Below are 19,225 nucleotides of genomic sequence, written 5' to 3' on the forward strand. Positions count from 1 at the left end.
CATACATAAAACAATCATCTCTTAAGAATTTTATTCTGAATTAACTGTGCATATACAGTGCCACAGATCCAATGCGATTCATCTTGTAGGGAAGGTTATGGTCCTGTTCTGAATGGGAGTAGCCTAACTTACACATAACTGTGACAACTAAGGGATTTTGCAACAGCAGTGTATGGTTTACCTTAGGAAGGGATGGTATTTAGGAAGAGTGATTTCTCTTCCAGTCCATTACCTTGATCAACTCAGCAAAGCTTTGTGCTATTCTGATTTATACTGGAGCCAGGCAGAGGCTGTTAGCCACATATGAGGAGTGCACATCTCACTTTGTGCTCCCTCTAAGGTTATTCAGAAAGGTTATCCATAAGTACAGATGTACAGCAGAAAGGGTTTAGAAAGACCAAACTCAAACACCCAAAATTGGTCTCTGTGACTCTTCTCCAAAGTATACATTTTTGTATATAATCAATGTAACCATCACAAATAATTCCATTTAAGGAAGATCTGCAAGAATCTGTAAGAGTACTGCTAACTATAGGCATAAATGTTTGAAAGTCATTACATGTTGCATGTAGTTACCTTATTTGCTAAGGGCAATAAAATGGATTGTTATATTTTTTGTAGCACATTCTGGTAATCAATGTTTTCTTTGTAAATTCTTATTTTACACAGTAACAGAAAACATGACATGACCTCTAATCCTTGAGGGGAAAAAAAGTAATGACATAATATTTGAGGTCTGCTATTTCCGTATGATTATTTGTAGTCATTTTTACATTAATAATGAGTCTTATTTCAGAAACTGTATGGAGTAAGCAAGCAGTTATGCTACGTTGTATATAATAGCTTTTGTTTAATTAAAGAAGAAAAAACAGCTGAGAGGTAACTTTCAAGAATGCACATATAAATGCTATTCTTAAAAAGAACCTGATTAAATATTCTCTCTAGCTACACAGAACTTCCTTTATATATACAGCACATATCTCTAGGTCAGGTTTACATGTAATAACAACTAATTGTATTTGAAATGGTGGAATACATTGGCTAAGTGTCATTCATGAAATGATATGATCAAAATGTGTTTGTGACAAAATATGGGATATGTTAAATCAATAGTTGCACTAAAAGAAACCTGGTCTAAAATTCTCACTCATGAAACCTAATTGAAGATAAGCATTCTCTAATACACACTTTCAAGCCTTCACCCTGTTGTTTGTTCTTTTTAGTTCTAAGCACTGGCTAACTGTAACTCTTGTGGTTGAAGAACTCTAGAAGACACAAGAAAATAAATATATATCATATATTATTAAACTAAACAAAGAGATTGTTGTGATGCCTCCTATTTTTAAGTCACACGCCAGCATAGATGTCTACTTATACAGACTTTTGGGATACAAACCACATTCTTTCAGAAGCTTTGGTATAACCTAAGAATAGCATTTCAAAGCCTTCACTTTTAATCCCTTGGCTTTCCATAATTTAAGCTGATGCTTTAATATTAGCTGGTCAAATACACAAAACAGAATAATTCTTGTACTCAGTGTTGCACTTGAGAAGGTTTGTACAATGAGTTAGACTCATTTCTTTTTCAGCTTTCGGCATCTGGGCTCATTCAAGTCCTGGTTCAGGTCACTAGTTAAAATAAGTTTCACGTTCCCATCCTGCTTCTCATCCCTCTACTGGAAAATGATTGACAGCACCTGCTCTGGAAAGCACAGAAGGGCAATATAGAATTATGTAAAGATAGCTTTACTTACAGTAAAAGTTGAAAAAAAATCATATTTATTCATTATATGCAGTGTGCAAAATTTCTAGGGATGTATGTAGGAATTCCATTCCCAAAGAAGCACAAAGATAGAATATATCTCAGGGAGGACAATTATTCTTTGAATTTCCTTTACAAGGGGCAGCATTAGCATTCATTTCCTGTAGTAGCCCTGCCCTATGTGCTTAAGAGAGCAGTTACCCTAGGCAAAACTGGAGCATACAAAAAGAATAGTTCTTGTATGTACATCCTTAAAATGTACAAAAATTAAATAAAATAAATAAAATAAAAAGCATTTCAATACAAGAGTCCTTTGCATGTTTTCATCTATTATTCTTTTGGTCTGATCCAATACCACAGATCTGTCAAGCCTCCACCAGTTTTAGCTAGTTGATACACAAATGAGCTTGGTCAAATACTTTGGCAACTGCAGACTTATCCTATGACTATAATATAATCTGGAAAAAATTACCTTGTCTTTAAAAAAAGTGTTGTTTTAAAAATGTTAGCTTTGTTGAAACTGATTTAATCTAAAAAGAAGAAGAATTAGAATAATTTGGAATTCTGAGGAAAATATTCCATCTTACTGCAGGCTCTCATATTTTATTTTCTAATCAACTTAAGAGTACTAAAATGAGTTCAGTTTTAGCTGTCTTTTTTTTTCTTTCTTCACTGCCTTCTACCTGAAGTATACACTCAAGCTTCAGACTGCATTTGCACTTACAGGTTGCTTATCACATCAACAGGTTTATGATTTTGCCTTACTGCTCATAAATTGACCAAGGAGTGGAAAAATGACTGAAAAAATATTAAGCCATTCTCCTTGGTCTAATACCTTGAACTTCTCTGATATCAGTACAAAAACAGTTATCAGACCTTCAAGCACTTCAACTAGTGCATCAGGAACTAGGTCACTTCAAGATGAGCAGCACAACGAAAATATGGCCATCAGGAAGTGTTTTATATATTTTGTTCATGAGTCAAAGCTTGCTAATTTGCTTGTCACATTTCTAGGACAACCACAGAAGCAAATATATGTTCCATCCAAGGACATGTGAGATTGGAAAGAAGGATGGCTGAACTGGCAATGAAGGGAAAAAACAATAAATTTAAATTATAAGCAAGCAGTAAAATAAAACATATTTAGCACAGGTTTTACAAATTGTCACATCTTTTAATGTGTTTATTTCAGCGTGAATAATGAATGTTTCAATAACTAATACAGGCAGATATTCCGTTGTCATCAGAGTCATTTCAGCACTGACAAAAATGAAGCAAAGAGACTGAATTCACAAAAGGAGTCACTTTTATGGCTAGAACTAAAACAAAGGAAACTTCTGAGAAAACCTATTAAAGATCACTTCTCCCTATTCAGTTTTAATTACTGGTTTTACATGTTCGTTGCACTAGGGTTTTGTGTTCTGCTGACGTTTGGGACTCTGCTCACAAATCAATAAAACCCTTCTGCATTCAGGCCTCACTCTGATGTACTATATGAAATTTTAACTTTCAGTCATACAAATTGCAAGTGTTATTCTGTGTCCCACATTCTGTAAGAAAGAACTGATTGGTAGTCTAGTATTGACTGGAATGGATAAAGTAGAAGATCGTAGAATCATAGAATCATTTAGGTTGGAAAAGACCTTCAAGATCATCGAGTCCAACCATCAACCACGCCCACTAAACCATGTCCTGAAGTACCCTGTCCACTCGTTTTTTGACTCAACCACTTCCCTGGGCAGCCCATTCCAATGTTTGACAACCCTCTCAGTAAAAAAAATTTTTCCTGACATCTAACCTAAATCTCCCTTGCCTCAAATTGAGGCCATTTCCTCTTGTCTTTTCTCCAGCCACCTGACAGAAGAGACCAACACCCACCTCACTACAACCCCCTTTCAGGCAGTTGTAGAGAGCGATAAGGTCTCCCCTCAGCCTCCTCTTTTCTAGACTAAACAGCCCCAGCTCCCTCAGCCGCTCCTCATAAGACTTGTGCTCCAGGCCCCTCACCAACTTGGTTGCCCTTCTCTGGACATGCTCCAACACCTCAATGTCTTTCCTGTAGTGAGGGGCCCAAAACTGAACACAGGACTCGAGGTGCGGCCTCACCAGTGCCCAGTACAGGGGGACGATCACTTCCATAGTGCTGCTAGCCACACTATTTCTGATACAGGCCAGGATGCTGTTGGCCTTCTTGGCCACCTGGGCACACTGCTGGCTCATATTCAGCCGGCTGTCAACCAGCACCCCCAGGTCTTTCTCTGCTGGGCAGCTTTCCAGCCACTCTTCCCCAAGCCTGTAGCGCTGCATGGGGTTGCCGTGACTGAAGTGCAGGACCCGGCACTTGGTCTTGTTGAACTTCATACGACTGGCCTCAGCCCATTGATCCAGCCTGTTCAGAACTCTTTCTAGACCCTCCCTACCCTCAAGCAGATTGACCCTGCCTCCCAACTTGGTGTCGTCTGCAAACTTGCTGAGGGTGCACTCAATCCCCTCATCCAAATCATCAATAAAGATACTAAACAGGATATCCCAAATTCAAAGTAGTTCATGTTCATTACAATTGTCCATGCTTTTCATGGAATGATACACCTACTAATGCAAAGAGCATATTTTGCATAAGGCAGCCAAAAAACCTCCTGAAATTGGTAAGGAAGAAATATTAGAAATATTCAGACTTTTTTTGCATATTATTCAAAGATCAAAGAGAAAAGTTGATCCATGGGGCTCTCTGGAATTTTACCAGTGATCTTATGTTAAGAGTCCACTCTTACTTTGTTTTGCCTTACTTACTTTGTCTTACTATTATTATTTCCCCCTACCGAGAGTAATTTTTAATGCAACATATACCACTAAATTTGAGATGTTAATTTATTCTATTTAGGGGAAGTCTAATTTTTAATAGGCACGTAGGTTAGAGGATTTCAGTAATATCCTTTTTGCAGACATCAAACCGGGCAGTAATACTGCATCTTACATATCTTTTATAGTTCTAGGATCAATTAAACAAATCTTGTGTGAATTCACGAGAAAAGCAAAATGTAAATTCAAAGACATGGAAACTATAAAGCTTGTATAACTTTCAAAAGCATACAAATAATTTGATGACACATTTTACATTGCCTTTAAACAAAATAACAAGTAACCAGAATTACACAATAGAAACAGCATGATTATGCTCTGATAAGAATTCATTCGTCACTTTGAAGTAATTTGTTAAAAAAACCCCTTTTATATTAGTTTTGTTTAATTCAGCTTATAATTGTATTAAATTCTAGTACATTATACAATGTCATCACATTTGATATCTGTTCTGCACCTTGGGGGACACGGTTAGCTGAGCATTAGAGAGAGAGAGAAGTGGTGCAGGGTTCTTTCCAGATCTCAGCAAGAAAGACCCAACAACAAATGACTAATAAAATAGTGCTTTAACAAGACAAAATAAGAAGATGAATATAAACAGTGAGTAAGTCTTATGTCCCTTTAGATGCTAGGAACCATGCATTGGTGCAGCATGGGACAGATGCTGGATAGGCTTCTCTTGATGGATCCACCTGTATATGACGCTGCACCAATGCAGGTTGCATTTTGCTGCACCAAATATGAGTTAATCCAATGTTTCAAGTAAACAACCATCACAAATTAGGAAAGAACTCTAAGAACTCAATTGAACTTAATGAAAATTTTATGAATTTTTAAAGATAAAACTATTGAGTTCTGAAGTATTTTTCATAATTCAGTTTTATGGAAGGAAAAGAAACTAAGGATTTGTTCTTAGCTGCTAGTCAGCACAGCAACAGTTATAATCAGCTTTTCCTGGACAGAAGAACATAAGAAATGTCATAATTTGGTTAAACATGGATCTTTCATGCACTTCATTTGGGCCTTTGCTGTTCTTCAGATTCTTAGAACAGTAACATAAAGTGTCAAACGCTCATTACTTCTAAACCAGATTTCAATTTTGTAAAACTAATCTGATACCTTTGACAACTGATAAGGATTTGCATTAAAAACACAACGTTTCATATTGATGTCAATTTTTTTTTTCTCTCAGAATAGGATAGCATAGTTTAAACCCTGTATGATAAAAACTGGACTTAATGTGATCTAGTATACTTATTCTTCATGCATTTTTACATTCTGAAATTAAATTCATTTTATGGTTTGCCAATTACAAAAATAAGGAAAAAGGAGATAAAATCCTACTCATAAAAGGTTATATATACATTAAGAAGTATATAAATTACTTAAACATAGTATCATTTATTTCTCCTATATTCCATCTCAGACAGGCAGTAATTTTGAGATGAAGAATAGTTAAGAATTCTGTAACTGGAGTATTAAGTTTAGCAGAGCTCTACTTCCATTTAGGCACAACTGCTTAAAAAGCTCCTGTGTGTCTAGAACACTAATTTTGAGATCCTCAGAAGACAGGAGCCAATAACTTGAATTAATAAATTATGAACTAGAAACTGAATTGATTTTTCAAAGTCTTAAGTGCTTAAGGAACTTAAGACATTTTTCAATACAGTACATAAGGTACATTTTCAGAAATACCTAGAAATGCAGATAAACTTCAAAACATTGTGCTGCTTGTTTCCTACTGCTAACTCAATTATTTGGGGAAATTTTACCTCAAAGATATATATGTATATTCAAAAATCTTATTAAAGTAAGATGGTATGCAAACACTGCAATTTATAGATATTTGATTAAAAAACAAAACAGAGAAGCTGTTTTGAATCATTAGTGCATATGTAGAAATGAAAAAAATAAAACAGATATCTACAAATTATAATTTTGGAAAACAATTTAAAATTCTTCCATTGAAATAGCACTATTTAAATGCACTAATATGCAATGTGATATTTAACTAACAAAGTATAATTGAAAAAAAAAATGATAAAGATTTGTATTAAAACCACAAAGTTTTATGTTGATGTCCATTTTTTACCCTCAGAATAGGATAGCATAGCTTTAACCCTTTGTGATAAAAACTGGACTTAATGTGATCTTGTATACTTATTCTTCATGCATTTTTACATTCTGCAATTGAATTCATTCTATCAATTTTCTTATTTAACTTAAATTTTATTTTGCTTAATGAGAGCTGTGAATTAATAGTAGTTTGTACTTTAGTTTAAGTAGTTGAAAAATTCAGTGAAGTTGACAAATGCCAGTGAAGCCTGGCATATCTATCTGATTGAATTGCTTAACTAATAAATTTTGTAGCACATCTACTATGTTATTTCCACACACCTTCTGTGGATTTTTTATTATTGTTTTAACATTTTAATACACTTAAATTTTAAAGACCATGAAATATTAAATATTGCATGTTATTTTAAACCACAAAGGTCATATGCATTTTGCTTTAACTGGAGGTTATTTAGCTTGGAATGAAAGACTACCAAATTACAGGGGTCATCAGTTTAAACTATTATTCACAAAATCAGAATTGTCATTTACAGGTGAGATTGAAACTGTGAGAAATGTCTCATGACTTTCAGGTTATAAAGGTGTAAATTGCTTAACCTAGCAGTACATGAAATGGAAATAAGGGTTTTAATTTTACTAAGACCTATGTCAATAAAGTCCTCTGAAACTGGCAACAAAGCTTGAAAACAAGGGTAGCATAGAATATTCTTCTGCTCTCTTTTTTTTTTTATTATGTTCTTCACACTTTTTTATTCTTTAAGTATTATGTCAATCCAAAGACATTTTAAATTTCATTTTTATAATATTCACCTTTTGAATTACAACAGATTGTACTCATTGTAGATGAGAAATTTAAATTCATTTTAGTGCTGTTGATGAAGCAGCAAAACTTCAACAAAACACCAGATTAAAAAAACAGGCTGAGATACCGAACACCAGACTTTACCAGTCCCTGAAGACCAGGTAAAAAGCCTGGAGCAAATCTGCCTTACACTTGGTGGAAAAGGGTCAGTTTAGGGAATACTTAAGCAAACTGGACACTTGTAAATCAGTGGGCCCTGAGAGATGCAATTGACAGACACACCCAAGAGACGCACCCATGAGCTGGCTGACATCACTGCAAGGCTACTCTAAATTTTGAGCAATCATGGCAATTGGGAGAGGTGCCTGAGTACTGAAGGAAGCAAATACCCCTGACTTCAAAAGGGTCAGGAAAAAGGATCTAGCGAACTACAGGCCCATCAGGCCTCACCTCCATCCCTGGGAAGGTGATGGAACAACTAATCCTGGGAACAATTTCCAGGCATGAGAGCAACAAAAAGGTGACCAGGAGTAGTAAGCATGGATTCACCAAGGGGGATTCATGCTTGACATACTGGATAACCATCTACAATGAAATTATGAGCTTGGTGGATGAAGGGAGAGAAGTAGATATTGTCTACCTTGACTTCAGCAAGGCTTCTGATGCCTTGCCCCACAATATCCTCACAGAGGAGATGATGCAGTATGAGATGAACGAGCAGACAGTGAAATGGATTGAAAACTAGCTGAATGACCAGGCTCAGACAACAATGTATAGGACAGTAACTAGCAGTGTACCCCAGGAGTCAATACTGGGTCCAGTCATGTTCAATATCTTTACAAAAGATCTGGATGGAGGCAGAGAATAGCCTTAAAACATTTGTTCTTAATACAAGACTGAGAGGAATGGCTGATATGCCAGAGGGCTGTGCAGCCATCCAGAGGGACCTTGGCAGATAGGAGAAATGTGCTGACAGCAATCTCATACAGTTCAACAAAAGGAAGTGTAAAGTCCTGGATCTGAGGAGGAATAATGTCAGGCATATGAGATCCATGCTGGGCATTATTCATCTTGGAAACAGCTTTGCAGAGAAGGCTGGGGGAGGTCCAAGTTGCACATGGAACCAGCAATGTGTCCATGCCACAAAGAAGGCTAATAAATTCCTAGACAGCATTAGGTGGAGCATTGCCAGCAGGTCAAGGTAGGTCATTCTTTCCCTCTGCTCAGTACAGATGAGGCCACACTTGTAGTATTGTGTCCACTTTGGGGCTTCCCAGTACAAGAGGGAGATGGAGCTACTGGAGTGAGTCCAACAAAGGGCCACAAAGATGATTTAGGGGCTGAAGAAACTGTCCTATGAGGAAAGGCTGAGAGAACAGGGACTGTTCAGCCTGGAGAAGGGAACACTCAGGGTGATCTCTTCAATGTGTGCAAATATCTGAAGAGAGGGTGTAAAGGAAATAGAGCCAGGGTCTTTTCAGCGGTACCCAGTGACAGGACAAAAGGCAATGAGCGCAAACTGAAACACAGGAATTTCCATTTGAACATCAGGAAACACTTTTTCACTGTGAGGGTGACTAAGCACTTGCACAGGTTGCCTAGAAGGGTTATGAAGTCTCCCTGCTTGAAGATACTCATAAGCTGTTTGGACATGGTCCTTGGCAACTTTCTGTAGGTGACCCTGCTTTAGCAGGGAGGTGGGACAAGATGTCCTCCAAAGGTCCCTTCCAACCTCAACCATTCTGTTTCTGTGACTCTGTGATTCTGTGGCTCTGTGATTCTGTGAAACACTATTTATTATTTTAATAGTTACAATAAATTGGTTGTCAACATTTGTTGTATGTGCTGTGTGGACCTTGACCAATTTTCCTACATTGGAACTCAGTATATTGCTAAGTGGCTAACACAAGGGATACAAATAACATGTTTCAATATCAGAATATACCTCAGTTTTTCCAGTCACTGTGAATGTAGAACATAAAAACATATAAGCTAAGTCAGATCCACAGCATCCCACTTCTGCTAAAGGGTTGTATAAAAGAAACGAGACATGGAGGGTTATTTTTCCCTGACATACTATTTTACCTTCTGGCAATACAATCTTAGCTTCTGGCAGTTGACATTTAGGGACAGAGAATAGGAAAAAGTTAATAAAGCTGTACCTGAGATTGCAATTTGGAAGAGATACCTGGTATTTGTTGTTACTTCTATCAAATATTAGTGGTTAATAAAGTATGTTTAGTACTGTGTGAGTTTCTATAATTATTTTCTTTTACTTTGAAATATTTGTGCAGGGTTCAGTGCTAACTGTTGAAATCATAAGTCATTTATGGGGATTGGGAAGAAAGAGGTATATAAAGACAGTTTCATGAGAATGAGGTAAATTAGTTTCAAGTAGAATTGGTTGTAACTTTTTCAGCAAAACAGGCTTTTGCACATAAAAAAGATGGAGAGAGGTAATCCAGTGACAAAATAAGAAATAGGCCAGTGAATAAAATGCTTCCTGATCAGAATCAGGGAGAGATAGAAACAGGGTTTCCCAACATGCAAAATGAAAGTCTTTATCACCTATCAACTTTAAAATCCTTCTGCTGCCACCTTCCAAATTGGTTTTCCATACACTGCCTCCATATCAGTCTTCAAAAGATCCTGTTTCTAACAAAATTTATCTTTAAAAGAAATCTCAACATCTGATAGCATGATAAGACACCCCTGCAGTGCCAAGGTAACTGTCAGTTCTTCAAACAAGGGCTTACTGTTTCCGGACAAAAGCTAGTTTGAACATGTAAAATAAGAATAGGCTTTCTTGGGGAAAACATGAGTAAGACATAGGAGGAGTAAGGGCAGGAAAGGATATAAAGTAAGATAAAATCTATTCATTTTGTAAACCTAATGTTAGGTATTGGTAGTTGTATTATATGTGGTTTTCTTTTCTACTATATTTCCATCCATGTACACAGAAATTGTTATAACAGGGTACGAAACAGTTTATTCTGGCATTCAAGTTACAAAAGCTACTTTAACACAATCAGTTAAATAATATCAGGGTACGTGAAAAAAATAACCAGGATTTAAATTGCACCATGCTGACCAATAAATATACTTGTTTGGATAAAATTATTAGGAAAAAAAAAAAGTTAATTTCAAAGTTGGAATTATCTTTTAGAATTCAGTCCTGAAGATTAAAAATAAAAATAAAAATTACCTGATTTCAGTTCTCATGATAGTTCACTGTGGGAAATGTCTGACCAGTTATTGTAAAGAGGTGGCAAGTCAGAATTAAAAAAATGCTACAGAGCAGGTCTATGTTTGCAGATGAAGTCAAACATCCCTGATGGAAGTGAAAGGAATCTTTGGACTACAATTTCAACTAAACAAAGCAGATTTGAACAAATAAAAGCATTTAAAACTGCATTATTTTTTAGGTCAAAATCATAGAATCTTTTAAAGAGATTCTAAAAGCATCTTCAAAATGTCATGGTTTATTTTTATTTTTCTGAAACAACAATCATTCTGAAATTCTGCCAGACGTTATAAAAGAAAAAAAAAAAAAGCACTTTCTTTTGGAACAATGAGTTTTGTTCATCAAACTCAGGACCACTATGAAAGGTGTTTTAGACTAGAACAAAATATACTTTGTGGCTCTTTCATTCAGTTCAAGACCCACAGAAATTCTGAGTATTGTTTTTTTCCCAGAAAAATTACACTTTAAACAACTATAATTAGAAGAGTTAAACTATTTGGTAGGGGAAACTTTTTTTTTTTTTTTCTAAAAGTCCCTTATCAGCTCTTTTTGTTTCAGCCCACAAAACCAGAATTTTGTTAATAGGTGACAAAACCAGGAAAACATCCATGTATTCAAAATTACTGTATTTTTTTTTTATAAAGTAAGTGTTAAAGAACACAGCTTTGTACTGAAAGTCATCTTCAAATATATCTGAATTTTCAAAAAACAGATTTTATTTTTCCTCCTTGGCTTATTTGGTGTTTCCAACAATAAATGCTTACATGTATTTCTCCATAAACCAGAAAAGAGAGATGGATATGTTACTTCTATTTATAGGAACATACAACAATGCAAGAACAGCTTGCTATCTCAGTAGCGCATTATTACAGACTATCAAAATTGTTATGGAAATGGAACTTTGTAGATAGTTTTGGGGGAAGAGCTGTGGCTCCTAACATACTTTACATCCTTATATCATGAAGAAGAAATATTCATTGGTTTTGCTGGTATTGCACATGGCCCAGTATCTCATAACTTCACTTACTTAAAGTAGGGGGCAGGCAGAAAAGCAAATGAGACATTTCATGTTTATGAAAACTATTGCACACTCTAAGCTGAATTGACCAACATATTTCAAGTATGACCCATATGTAAAAAATAGAAAACCCCCTCACAATAAAACCCACAACACGAGTGTCTAAACTTTACCTGGCTTTTTACTAGAGTCTTGGCTATTTTGAAAATCCTTTGAAGGAGATTGTGTTAACAATACCTATCTGGCCCACAAATTGTTCAAAGAACAAGCAAAACACAATATTCTGTAAAAGATTTTCCCAAAATGTTCATAATACAAAAGATTTTATCAGATATTTGGACAGTACATTGATATATAAAGATTTTTGTCAAGTAGGGACAAATTCAGTGTCTTCTAGGCATTGTAGGTGAGAATACATTTTGGAAGAGGAATGTTCAGTCACCACTTCTTAAAGTGTTCCTTCCAGGATTCTATCCTTTTAAATAGGCACTTATACTGAACCACTATACAAAAGAAGAGTCAAAGTCTTCCATAAATAGACCATTAAGGGTTCTAACTTTGAATTAATCTCATTTCTTATGTAACATCTAAAGCACTTTTGAACAACAGATCTTTTATACACCATTATGAATTTACTAAAAGTTGTTTAACTTTTATTTGGGTAAACAGTAGATCAACTTATTTTCAATTTACTTTTTAGATCAAGATCAGGTCTAGTGGAGAGTGGAATGAATACTAATTGCTTATCTCTCAGCAATTACTAAAGTAAAAAAGAAATATGTTTTAACAGCCTCAGCAGATTTCTTAACACAGTTTGAGTGATCAGACAATTCCCATGAACAATTTGAAAGTCATACTATACAAAGGCTCCAGTGCCTTTTTCAAATTTTAAAAAAATGCAATCTTATAATGTTTCTTTTGAGATCACTAAAAATGGTACATTATTGTGTGTATTCATCCACCATGTATACTCACCACATACTTTACAACCCCTGCAGTCAGATTAGCCTTGTCCTGATCACTGATAAGCATGTATCACTTTAAAGAAATGGGTGTGAATTTCTCTTTTCCAAGAAAATCTCTCTGTATGTATCAAACTGTTCTAAAACATTTGTTCATTGCAACTAATTCAGGTGTTTTGTACTTGGGTCATGTAGAACTATTTAGAACTAATGCTCAAAAATGCATAACCATGTGTCGTGGTTTAACCCCAGCCACCAACTAAGCACCACACAGCCACTCACTCCCCCACCACCCAGAGAGATGGGGAAGACAATCAGGAAAAGAAGTAAAACTCATGAGTTGAGATAAGAACGGTTTAATAGAACAGAAAAGAAGAAACTAATAATGATAATGATAATGTTAACGCTAATAAAATGACAACAGTAATAATAAAAGGATTGGAATGTACAAATGATGTGCAGTGCAATTGCTCACCACCCGCCGACCGACACCCAGCTAGTCCCCGAGCGGCGATTCCCCCGCCCCCACTCCACAGTTCCTAAACTAGATGGGACGTCCCATGGTATGGAATACACCGTTGGCCAGTTTGGGTCAGCTGCCCTGGCTGTGTCCTGTGCCAACTTCTTGTGCCCCTCCAGCTTTCTCGCTGGCTGGGCATGAGAAGCTGAAAAATCCTTGACTTTAGACTAGACACTATTTAGCAACAACTGAAAACATCAGTGTTATCAACATTCTTTGCATATTGAACTCAAAACAGCACTGTACCAGCTACTAGGAAGACAATCAACTCCATCCCAGCTGAAACCAGGACACCATGCCCCCCAAAAACTTAGATGTGCAGACATTTGTTGCTGTAAAAATAATAATCACACATTTTTAGTTGGATTTATAAACAGATGTAATTGTTGCCTATTACAAACATTCTTGTACTTTAGGACACAGAGACAACAAAGACAGTGCCAAAGACAGGTTATTGATGCTGTAACACTCAATATTCCTACATCCCTGTAATTCACCACATACTTACACATTCTAGGAATGCAATGATCATACATTTTAACAATAAGTCTTGCTCTTTTACCACAGAAGTCACAGAAGTTCACATAAAGAACTCCTAATATGCTGTAATACTGACTATATTACAAACACATTAATATTATATTACTTACTACCTGGTTAAAGGTAGTCTTTCTTGTCTTTCCAAAGCATTATTTCTGGATTACGTTTAATGCAGTTAAACGTCAGCAGACAATGGATCAGATCCATATAGGTTCACATAAAGATTTAGTTTCAGGCTGGTGTTCTTATGTTCTCATAAACATGGTGTGATGTAAAAAAGACATACAATATAGAAAAATCATTCACTGAGAATCTCTAACAAGCCCAAGAACAAATAAGACATATAATATACTGCAAGGAAAGCCTTCAGATACATTTCAGAAATAGTATTATTTCTTTCTACAGGAAATGAAGCATAAATGCAGAAAATATCAGATCATCTTTAGCAATTGAAGAATGCTAAGGAAGCTGTCCTGCATCATTTCACTGATGTCTCCCAAGTTACAAGCTTGGAAAAAAAAGAAAAAAAAAAGCCGAATTTCAGCTCATGTTTATTTGGATATCTACATTTTCAAGGAAAAAAAAAAAAATCCTTATAAAGTAAAGGGAAGTAAATTAAGAATTTCTACTTCAGGGGAGCATATGGTGAGTGTTGTAGGAATAGTCCAAAGTTTTTCCTTCAGTCAGAAGTTCATTACTGTTTGATGATATTGTCCAAAACTAATAACATGGAAAAGCCTATAAAAAACCATAGCAATGAAATAAAATAGGCTTACAAATGGATGATTTAAACATTTCAGTGTTTGGTGAAAGATTAAGAGCTAAATAATTTACCCTGTTAAAACTAAACAGTAACCTAATATACTTTGTTTTTTTAATAACGTCTTTCAACTCCAGGCCTTGATGTATCTCAGAAAGATACATGTTAAATGTAAAGCTAGTCAATATACTAATCTTTAGTGAATAAAGAGCAGAACTTTCTACACTACGCCATTTTATACAAAGTCATTGTTATTTAGCTCATTCGATTAGCTAAGTATGTTTATTTGGAGACTAACATTGTTACTTTTAAGCAACAAAATAATCAGTGTGGAGGCTCAGATACTTAAGGTCCCACTGGTCATATGCCTACTGGCAATATTGATGAGAGATCCAAAAGTTTTAATAATGAGGTAACTTCCTACCTCAGTAGAACTATAAAATTTACAATAATTGCTATTTTTGCAAAGAAAGATTGGAATATTACATATTCTTCTAGGTAAATACAGAGAGCTCATCTTTCTGGGGAGGAAAGAAAAGTATACAAACATGAAGGAATCAAAATCTGTGAAACATTTAAAAGCCTTTAAGTCTCCTGAGCGATATTTTTTTCAATTACTCATTAATATTGCCAATTAACCATATTTATATTTTTTCCTTAAATAAAATAGAAACATAGCCACTCAGTGGAAAGAATGAGAGAGAGAATAAATAATTTCCTGTTTTCACTGCAACGTTTTACCAAATAGCTGCAATTTTCTTTCTCTTGGTGTCTGCTGATGCAGGAGCACAAACTGACTTTAATAAGTCTATAAGTATAAAATGAGCATAAAATTCTCTCTTATTTGTATGTTTAGGCCATGTTGTATGTCAGCATTGCAAAGACTTATCGTACAGACAATCCATTTTGGAGAAGGGATGATAGGATTAGTAGCCCAGAAACTGGGCAAACAATTCCCAGTCATTAATCCTCTCCCTTCTTTCTTCCATTATTTTAACTTCCTTATTTTTAGTCTAGCAACCTGTGGATCTGCATTGAATTTTTCTGTCTGTTTACTCAGCACTGCTTCTGTCTGAAGATAAGCAAAATTCAGGATGAGCATCGATAGATTTTACTGGTTTTTTGATTCTCTTAGGGAAAAGGTTAGAAATTAAAGAGGCATAAGATTAAGAATTTTAAGAAAGTGTTTCAGGTTTCTATCTTCCCGGGCTGTAATTTCTAAATTACTTAGTAACAAATTAATTGGCTGGTTTTCAATCAAAATTTATTTTTCGTGAAATGCTTATGTGTTTATAGTTTCAGAAGGCTTTTGTCTCTTCATTCTCTCTATCCAAAGTCACAAGCAAAGAAAAATTCATATTAGGCACAAAGCTGTCACACCTTAATATTTTGTTATCCATTGCTTGCTAGCCTGTGAATTTGGGCTTTCCAGACCATAGCAAAAAAACAGGGATAGGGCATAGTGAGAATTTACTGCTGTCTAGAATGCCAGCCAAGTTTGAGAAAAACTTTTAAATAGCTTCAAGGAATTAGAAAGGCAGTTAAAAAAAAAAAAAACCTCAGTGAAAATAATAGCACTGCACTTACCGGCCGCCCCCTCGCCCCAATCAAAGATGTCAGCTTATTTCAGCACTTGAAATCTATAAGTCTTAAACACTGTGGCAATGGCTAGAGTCCATCAACTCAGTAGATGGATCTGACGTTGTAGAAATTAAACTGATGTGGTATATTTTCTTCTACTCCACCCTGGGAATTGCTATCAACATTAATTGGAACTGTGTGCACAGATCAGAGTGAGAAGATACCCCATACTGCAGATAATAAAATATTCAGACATGAAGAGGAGGAGAAGGAAATCCCTTCCAATAACATTAGGAGCTCCTAATTACGAATTGGAATTTACAGTCCAGATGTTATTAATTGATTTTCCAGACATGGTGTAAACTCAGAACAGCAGCAGCATTCACACTAGCAAGGATACAGATTATAAAAGGTTATCACGCATTTTTCAAGCAGTGGTCTGAATGCCATTACAGAAAATAACAAGGACTCCAACGTTTAGACAGGTCCCTTAACTCTAGATAACTTCTCTAGAGTTTTTTGTTGGTTTTTTTTGTTGGTTTTTTTGTCTGTTCATTTGGTGATGGTTTTTGAGGGGAGAGGGTGGAGAGCTTCTTTAATCACTTTTCTCCACCTTCCTTGCCTTGTAAATGCAGGAGAGAAAGGAATATGCTAGAGCTCTCCTTAGTGCTTTTTGCTTTGCTTTTCTGTTTTGTTTCTGCATAGGTACATCCTTTCCCTTCCTCTATGTCATGTACTTCAGTTTCAGAAGTTCAGCCAACACACTCTAATTACTTACATTCTCAGTTACTTTTTTGATCTCTTTCCTTACCAAAAGCAGACAGACATGTATGTCAATGAGGAAACTGAAATAATTTCATCTCTGTTTTCTTAGCAACAACAGTGAGTATCAGGTAAGGATGATCATGTAGTTGGCTTTTGCTTTAGTAAACTTTCCCTTTTTGTCTTCCAGAGGCCATTATGTATTCACTTTCCTCTCTTTCCTTGAGTATTCTGAGAACCAATCCTTCACAACTCTTTCTTTCCAAAAAGCAAAATCTGCAAATATGTTGACAAGAAAACACAACCAAAACACAGGCTGTGATTGAGCCAAATGGTATAGAGCAACACAAATTGCTTTGCACTGACAGAAACTATCAAAGCATCTGGTCCCTTCAAAGAATCAAAGTATATTATTGTATATGTTTGTAATGAAACATAGGTTTTCTATTAATACCTGAGAGAAGAAGTAGCACTGCAGTTCTCCACAAATTAATGCCTTGTCTCTGAACTCATAATTTCAACTTGCTTCTGCCCTGGTTTAATGTCTCCCCCAGAAAGTCATCAGAGGAAAGGAGAACCAATGCTTTGTAAACAGAATTCCACAAACAGCTATGACAGGTATCCTGAAGTGTCTTGAGCTGGGCCCCAATGGTTAATGCCTTGGCTGTATTCATCGGCCATACATCAAGGGCTAGCATAGCAGAGCTCATATCCTTTGGTAAAGTCTTGGGATAAAATAGAATTACTGTATAAATATTCACATTTCCTGGTGCACGGCAGTAAGCTGTCATTGCAAATAAAGATGAGTTTAAATGAGTTACTACCTTTAGCACATAAATTCCTCTTTCTTTCTTTTCCAGATAGGCATGATAGAGACCATAATCAGAGACATTATTCTTCTCTATATTAATTATGACTCCTACTTCATAAGTAAATCAATTTGCCACACTCTGTGTAGGAATATGCTAAAGCACTGCACAGGAAGTGCATGGAGTTCAGTCTTTCCTTCTTGTGAAAATACTATGGACGTTAATGGAGTTGTTACTCCAGATAACCCTCAGGACTGAGAGAGTAATTCTTCCGCAGAAATTCAAAGTCACTCTGCAATGACTTTCTGGAAGCATCACCTACCTAAATGTTAGCAACTCTGATATCCTTTTAACTTTTAAAAGGACCTGTACTGTTTTATCATGCCATTTGATCACCACGAGAACTTACAGTCAAAATATAAAGCAAGAGAGAGAAGACAGATACTTTATTAAAAAAATGCTACTTTTTTCTATATAGTTATCTCTCCACTTTTTTTTTTATGTTGCATATTTTATTATAAAGTTGCATTTTAATGGTAAATGCAAGCACCATAATACATGCTACTTCTGCTGTCTATTTTGGAAAGATGGCAGATCATTAATATAGAAGGTTCAACAGATAAAGTGTTGTAATTGAAGAGTGTCATGTTTTAAGAAGTTCTCACTGTATTGATCTTTACCATTTATTGCTGTCTTGTGATGCTCTGTTCTAGATAAAGCTGGTCTGCTGCCAATGTCAGGAATGTTGGCAGATACAGAATAATTTTAGGAATGGTAAAATAAGGAGGTCAGAGTACCAAGGAATCACCTTCTTTAGTTTTCACACAGTTGAAGAATTTGTTACTTTCAAAAAATTTTGAATTTGCATCTCAACATCCGGGAAAAAAACATGAGCAGTATACAGTCTTACATACACAGACCTTTGAGTCTGGGAAACATTGTCTTCCTACTCTACTCCAGGGGTATCTGAGCAAGACCATGTTACGTGCTTTGCATCTCCTTGCACTCTACTGACTCTCCACTGACTACATGGTAAATCAGAGTCCTAAAATAGATACATGGAAAAGCCTGCCTAGCTTATAACAAAGGAAAACATTTTGCATAAGAAACATCGTCTAAAAGGAACTTTTCACAGAAAAAATCTTTCATTCAATTTTGCTTGCACAAGGGAATTTTTGGACATTATTGGCCAAAATTCCTGATGACATGTTGTGGTTTAACCCTAGCCAGCAACTAAGCACCACGCAGCCGCTCAGTCACTCCCTCCCATCCAGTGGGATGGGGGAGAAAATGGGGAAAAAAGAAGTAAAACTCCTGGGTTGAGATAAGAACGGTTTAATAGAACAGAAAAGAAGAAACTAATAATGATAATGATAACACTAATAAAATGACAGTAGCAATAAAAGGATTGGAATGTACAAATGATGCGCAGGGCAATTGCTCACCACCTGCCAACTGACACCCCACCAGTCCCCAAGTGGTGATTCCCCTGCCCCCACTTCCCAGTTCCTATACTAGATGGGATGTCAC

The sequence above is a fragment of the Buteo buteo genome, chromosome Z, assembly GCF_964188355.1.
Source record: "Buteo buteo chromosome Z, bButBut1.hap1.1, whole genome shotgun sequence".
NCBI classification, from domain to species: Eukaryota; Metazoa; Chordata; class Aves; order Accipitriformes; family Accipitridae; genus Buteo; species Buteo buteo.